Source organism: Gymnogyps californianus, chromosome Z (assembly GCF_018139145.2).
Source record: "Gymnogyps californianus isolate 813 chromosome Z, ASM1813914v2, whole genome shotgun sequence".
NCBI classification, from domain to species: domain Eukaryota; kingdom Metazoa; phylum Chordata; class Aves; order Accipitriformes; family Cathartidae; genus Gymnogyps; species Gymnogyps californianus.
Genome location: NC_059500.1, coordinates 11,253,827 through 11,261,789, shown reverse-complemented (window position 1 = coordinate 11,261,789; position 7,963 = coordinate 11,253,827).

Below are 7,963 nucleotides of genomic sequence, written 5' to 3'. Positions count from 1 at the left end.
TGTTTATAACCAGAGTGCTTGCAGTTCAGTTCCCAAAGCTGTAAGATGTATGTATGTGAAAACAAAACCCTGATCTTCAAAGCTGCTTATGATATAAGAAGTTAGTTGGGAGAGCTGATTATTGCTGTTGTGGCCCAGCATGGAGCATGTGATCTACACACGTGCATGTGGGATGGGCAAATCAACTGACTACTAGTGAGTTCTTTTAACATAAGGCACTGATTTTAGGTTTGCAACTGAACTACATCTGAAGTTTCACTGTCTGAAGTTGATAAAAATGGGCATGATTCAAGGAGAGGTTTGCGATAGATGCTGGATCGTTTTTCCAGCCAAAGAAAGCAACTGGCCCACCAGCTGCCTCGCTTGGGTTGCAAATGAAGGGGGCTGAATAGATTGCAGTACAGTAGCCCTTGGTTCTCATCATGGGGATTAACTGTATCATGGTCTTAGAAATCTAGAGGATTTTGCACAGCCATCCTCTGCCTTAGCACTGCTAATGCTTTGTCTAAAAAATCCTTGTCAGTTTGACAGAAAGAGCTAATTCTATGCAAAGATACTTTATGATTTAACTGACACTAGTATGGTAAAAATGCGTTTGTTCTCTGGCACCTCAAAATCTCTAAGCAAAGTATTATGGCTGTGATCCAGCCGCGCCTTTAGTATGAATGTGCACTCGAAGCACATGCATTGTCTTATCAGATGCAAGCACTAGCATAACTAAGAGCCATCATAACAGAAATGCTCTCTGGCTTGCATATATAAGAATTTGTCTCTTCAAAATGGATGTTGAATATCCTCTTTGCATGTACTTTTCATTGTTCCTTTTCTTGAACGGAAAGCTTCTTTAAGAAATTTTTTGCAATCAAGGAAGTGGGAGCAAAGGGAAACAGATTAAGAAATGCCCTGGCAAACATGAACAATGACAGTTTCAAGTTATCGTGAATTCGTATACAGTCTATACAAACCTTTCATAAGTTTGCATAGCGAGGCATGTTCTGCATTGTTTTTGGAAGCTAGGTGGGGTTCCTCCTCTGTCAGACATTTCCAAATCCCTTCGGCTCTCTGCACAGGGCTCTCAGGCTATCCCATCTCTTGGGTGGTATCTCTAGGTCTGTCTGCTGTTCCAAGACTCTGACCTAACAATTGTTATGTTTAAACAACACCTCTGGGAGTGAGCTTTCCCTCTCTGTCTGTCTTTAAGATGGGTGGGAAACAGACTTTCAGCTCTCAGATATGCACTGTGCTCTGTTCTTGCTGACTCTGTCCAGGTTAGCAGGACGCACAAACACACTCAAGAACACAACTCCTGCAGTGACAAGCTAGATATGGCTTACAATAGAACATGTCCTGCTGCATTAGTAAGTGGCTTGTTCTCTGATAAACTGTAAAGCTGCTCTATCACATGTTTGTTGTACTTTGAGGTACCTGAAGGAATCAAGATTTTCCATCTCGGCACTGTTGAACAGCCATGATAAAAGTATTGACCTGCTTACAAGTGTGGAAACATTCCAGTTATGTAAACAGCAGAGAAATATTTTTTCCTCTGCATTCCTAGAGTAAGCTGGCTTTAGCCTAGTCCATAACTTAACTTCTGTGTGTGCTGTTCCCTTTGCTGCCTTCACACACATAAACTGATTTCTGTAGAACCACAGGCTGTTGGCCACTGAAACAAGGGGTTTCAATGTGTTCTTGTAAAAGCCAGCAAAAGATTTTGAAAAGACCTCAAGTGACCAGCTCTAAAATGCATTTCCAAAAGATGTAAAAACTGCCATGCTGGGTGAGGCCAAATGCTGCTTTGAGCAGTGTTCATTTCCAACAGCGGCCGCTAATGACAGCTTAAGAAAACCGTACAACAGGACAAGTTAAAACCTCTTCTTCTTCTTCTTCTTCTTCTTCTTCTTCTTCTTCTTCTTCTTCTTCTTCTTCTTCTTCTCCTTCTCCTTCTGCTTCTGCTTCTTGTAAAAAGTCTCAGCTTCCAGTGTCTAACAGTGTAAGAACTTTCTGGCATGGCAGCTACTGAGTTTAGAGTTGAAGTACGGAGTTAATAGAGTTTAACAGCCATACATAGTTCTCTTCCTTGAATCTATTGAACCTATTTTAACCCATTCATATCACTGTCCTCTACAATATTCCATTCAAAGTGAGTTTCAGAGTCTAACTTGTGTAGTGTGTATAGTGGAGAAGAGGTCAAAAAAAGGGGAAAGAACTTATTTTTGTTGGTTTAAATTGGCTGCCTCACATTTCAAGTCTGTTGCCTTTAGCCCAGATCGATCCTCTGCAAATTGTAATTCTCAATCCTCTGTACTTACGCTTGGTATAGTTGCATTCTCTATCATCAGGTTCCCAGAAGCAAGAGTTATTTCACACACTTGATGATTTTTCTGTTCTTTTGTTTAGTTTGACTTTGAGATGAGGCAAGAGAACAGGCATATAATATTGATGTAGCTACATGACAGGTTTATATAGGGATGCAATGCTTTTTATTCTGTTCTCTATCTATAAGAGGAAGAGGAAAGGATTCCCTTTTTTTTCCCTTTTTTTCCCCAACATATACAGGGACTTGAAATTCATGAAGTGCAAGAATACTGTCACAACATAATGCATAATGGGCTCAGTTTTTCTGTTTTTCCTTCATTTGGATTGGACCTCCATCTGGACCACAACAGCAGAAGGCAGGTGGAAATTATGCTTGAAGTAAAAATACAAATCTGGGAGTGGTCTGGATTTTCATTTCTTCTGTAGCTCAGGCTCATTTCTTCACTCATCCATTCAGGAATGCTGTCTGTAATGTATGTTGCAGCCAGTCCAATTATACATCCATCATACTAAACAGAATGCACCTTGTTAATAACAATGTCATAAATTTGCTGGTTCATTACCTTTTGAAACTCAGCTTTAATGAATAACTGCTGGACTTCTAACCTGGAGTGCAACTGCTTCACCTTGTCTTGATTCTTTCAGATGTATTTCAGGCAAAAGAGAGCGGAACAGACAGCTTAATTCACCTATTTGCTAACTAGCATCAGCACAGGCCCCAAAGTAAGGCTGCTCTGGAATGCCAGAGATAGTGAAAGCCCCACATAACTAAACAAACAGCTCAGAATAATAAACTGATCCACGCAATTTCCTGCATTGTCTCTTTGGAGTTAGTGGGCTCATGAGGCTCCTAAGTGAGCAGGAAAAAGACAACCAGCTCAGCTAAAAAAAGAGGTACTGCCATGAAACAAACACTCTGCCAGAGCTGTGTCAGCTGCAGTGGGTGTTATTTCACCTTTTCAACCTGCGATCAAAATTGAGATTACCAGGAAAAAGCAGCAGTCCAGGAAGTTTGATGGATGTGGGTGTCAGATCATGCTCAGAAGCAGTAGTTCTACTTTGGCCTCAGCATTAGCATTTCTTCTGTAGATAAATTGTGGACAATACATTATGAAAACCCCCTTTACAGGTGCACACCAGAGTTTCATTTGGCATAAACGTATGGAAGTGGGGGCCATGTTCTCAAATGTTGAATACTGCCCTCTTTCTACTGAAGGCGAAGAGCGCTGTAGTGTGGAGTGCATTACTTTGCATGATGGAGCTTATCTGAGTAGCATGTAGCATTATATATGCACCTGTTTGCACTAATTATTGCAAAATTCATGGATTTGTGGAATGGCAATGAGATGCTTCCTCCCTATGTCTCTTCTATTCCTGTTGGATTTTCTTTTCAAAACAATTATGTGACAAAAAAAGCTGATCCCTTTTCCAATTTGGAGCTGAAGTCTGACACTTTTTAAAATTAGTCATAAATGCTCCCTTACTACAGTGTGTTTGGCATTTGGGTATAAGACAGTAAACCTGATGTTCAGCTTAAGTTGACTTTAAAGGACTCTGGACATCCACATAATGCTGAATCCTCACTAAGAATAAGTTTATAAACAAAGTCAGAAGAACAGCATGAAGCCAATAGACCTGCAAGCCCCTTGATCCTGTTTCTATCAACAGATATGCTTGTTAAGTGTTTGGAAAGCTACTAAGAATAGTTGTTGGTCCATTTAAAGAATCCAGCAATATTTGTATGGAGTAGCTGGCCATGTGAGAGGCACAGCCTTCATTCAGACTCATCTGGGTGTGTGCATGTATGGAGCAAGACTAATTATGTCAGCACTCCTTATTTATGATACTGCTGCCTTGCTCAGTGCAAGCAGTTGTGTCCAAAGAGTCAGAAAGACAACCTAGCTGTGTTACTTCCCAGCCTTAGAATAACCACTTTTGCAACCTGAACGTATCCCTCAAACTTTTCAAGTGGTCTTAAATATAGGATTAAGGTAGCAGACAGAGATTGCATGTTTCCCATGGCTCTCTGGAAAAATAGTGTGCTAGACACAATATAAATCTTAAAATATTTGGAAGGCAAAAGTAGCAGAGCTTGCCAGAGGATGACTGTTTCACAACAGCTCTCAAGGTTTCAAAACTTGTTTTCAATGTGTGCTAGAGGAAAAACAAAGCTCTTCTAATGCTTTCAGGAAGTGGAATCATGACAAAATGGCTCTCCCCAGACACAGAAGTCCAGGGCACACACTTTCCAACTCTCAGCAGCAAATCTGTCATGTTTGGTTCAAGAATCCTCTCAAATTGTATGTAAGACTTTATCAAAAATTATGTTTTGTTAAATGAGGACAGTATTTTTCTTATTTTGAAAGCCTTTGGGTAAACCTAGTGGGTCTATCAACTCTAAACCAAGTGTCACCTTGAGGATCTGACAGAAGCTGAATGCTCTACCACACAAGCCCTGACCCAACAGCCAAGGTGACAGTAGAAGCATTCTTAATAACTTTTCTAGGCTTTGAAATTTTTTTGCTGTATTACTTTCTTAGTCCTACATCTATTGCTCGAATACAATTCTTCCTGTTTCTCTTGCCAAAAAAACCCCACAAATCCTGTGGTGAGGAGAGCATGTAGAAAAATCATGTCAGAAGAGCAGAGCCATAAGCTTTCCAGAAAGACACATGCTTTTCATGCTGCTTTTATTTGTTCTTGAAGTGTAGGAGCACAGTGAATAACATGCATTTTATATGCCCTGTATGTTCATCCATGCTATGCCAGAACGTTTACTGGTGAACTAAGCATCTTGCCATTTAACCTTTTGCCACAACTATGCAGACTATTTAACAATCCAGGCCAAGGAAGTTAAAGTTTCTAGGCATGCTTGTACACTGATCTTAGTTTTTAATGTGTAAATGGTCAAATCCTTCTATATTCAAAGCCCAGAAAAATAAATGAGCTTTCCCATTTTGCTTCATGTGACTGTTTAAGATTGTTTTATGAAACAATAACCAATGTGACTTTCCAAGGTCATGTGCATGTTAGTGACAGAATTCAAATATAAAATGTCAATGCACTCTTAATTAGGTCAAGATGTCTGAGCAAAATTCCTTCTGTCCAAAGCATCCTTTTTTCCATGTGTAGGATAATTAAAATAAATGATGCCCATGAGAAAAGCCATGCTTTATCATCAAAATCACATTTATCTAGATAAGCTTCAAATCCCTCCTTGTTTTGTTCAGATAAAGTTCATCTGTCTTTATTTGCAATTGATCTGGCTTTGCTTAAGCTTAGTGTAGTGGGTTGGGGGTTTTGCCTCTGTAGCCTCCATGATTAGGTTTACATCATTGAAAAAAGGAATCCTTAGCCCCTTCTGTTTTCCAGCTGCCCTCACACTCTTTATCTTAACCTTTGTTAGTGACCTTACAGGCCTCTGTATTTGGCCATCCTTAAGAAGCAACAATCCAAAGAGCCATCAACAGGTCCTTCTTCACCCTGAGGTTATAAGGTGAGGCAATGGTTAGATGGCAGGGAAACACCACACTTTTCTCATAGGTATAGCAGTGGACAGTCTACTTCACTCCAGCTGTGCACTTGGGAAATAGCTTGAGACAGGCAGCCATGTCAGACACAGGAAGAGGATGAAATGCTCCAGTATTTATTTTTGTAATAGATACTTCAGTTCATGTTCTTCCTTTCCAGTATTTACATTAGAAAGTACTTCCAGCCCCACTGCTTTCTATGGGATACTTCATCAGTAGTAATCATATCCACACATATTCAACACCGAAAAGGATGGTTGGTCCTAGCCTTTAAAACTGGAAAAGCACCCTCCCTTCTTCCCTGTCATCTGGAGTAAGAAAACTAGCCTCCACACCTAAGGGCAACTGTTTCCCTTACCCCTCACAGCTTTCCAAAAGTTCATCATCCTTCTTCTACTCTGGATCTTTCTGAGCTGTTCTCTGGGGGGGTTTTTTCCCCTAAGTTTTAACACTCCAGAAAGATGTTCCCTTACTGTAAACTTTTAAATGTGCTTGCAGGAGAGAGAAATGGTAGTAAATAATGAAGTGGAAGGGATGAAACAAAGAAAAAAAGGCACTTTCTTCCTTCTATTTAATGGGGGGGGGGGGAACCCAATGCTCAACTAGGCCCTAGCTACATTTGTTATTTTAAAAGGTTCTTGCTTGCTGGTCTGTAATGTATGCAGCTGGTAATAAATTAATAAAATTTAGCACATGAAATTAGCAAGTTTTAAAGCTTACACTACTATTTTGTGGAAAGGAACATTTTTTTATTCCTTTACCCTTTCATTAAGGACAAAAACCAATTTCCATTATTACCTCCCTTTCAGTTCTGCAAACTTTACTTTGGGAGTTGAAACTTTCCACTCTTTTTCTAATTCCAACTATTTAATGACTTCAGTGTGAATTTAAGCTGTCACTGAACTTGGCTTTGCTTTTGAGCTTTTTATCATGCATGTCTTTCCTAACCAGGGTTACATACCTGAACTGGAGCATTAAATGCATGTATGCGTATCAATTTCTTCATGACTTTCTGTAGGCATGCTGGCAACTCCTGCAGCTGCAAACTCGAGATTGCATAGGACAGAACAAAGGAAAGAAATTGATAATTTTGGTGTTCATAAATCTAGGGGAGTTTAAGAAACATGTGCAGTACCATAACTAATTATTTTTTTCAGGACACTTTTAGAGTTCATACAGCATTAGGCTTCCTCTTCCCTCTTGTCTATATAGCCCTTTTTTTCAGTGTTTGACAAATTCAGGGAACTTTGAAAAAAAGCATGTTAATGTACATCACACTGCATTTTTTAACATTAAAACTCTCCCAGGCTGTAATAAACAATGTAGATTTGAGATATACTGTATTTCTTTCTCTTATATTTATTTGAATACAATAATGGTACACTGCTAATCAGTTTATTTCTGCAAGTGGAACACGAAAACCTGCAAAAGTACCTGGTCATGGAAACTGGAAAATTCTTAAAGGGAACGAAATACTTTGACTTTTTATAGTTCTTGAAGGGCTTATCACCTAATGAGAAGAAAGCTCCAGGGAAAGAAAGATTTTTTTTCAGGGATTGAGGTAAGAGGTTTGGAAATATGTTTGGCACCCAACTGCCACTTCTTTGTTCCTCTAATTTTAAGTAAGTGGGATTTATTCTGAATTTTTTAATCCAAATCACCATGTCTCCTTGGAAGTTAGAATTCTCATCAACAGCGATGAGAGCGTGAAAGAGAGAGAAAATAAACTTCTGCTAGCATGGCTCTAGCACATAGAAGCTGAGGAAAAAAGCCATCTTATCCTCAGCAAAAAGCACCAATTTATGGTTGGGTCCTCGTGAAGCTGGTGTGCTTTAAGGTGATTAGTTTACATAAATGGCTAGCTGCTATGGGTACCAACTCTTTCAATTATCTTTAAAGAGTTTACATATACTGTGTTAATTTGGAAGGGCAGGGATGGTCACTGCTGGGAGTCTGTCCATTCTTTAAGATAACGACAATGAAGATTGTGTGTGTCCCCATTACTTTTATTAAGTAATAAAATAATTGTTTCAAAAAATCTCACTCTTTCCTTTTGAAATGTTGTGATGTGATAAAACCTGTAAATACCTTGACCAGCTGTATCAAACAAGAGTAAC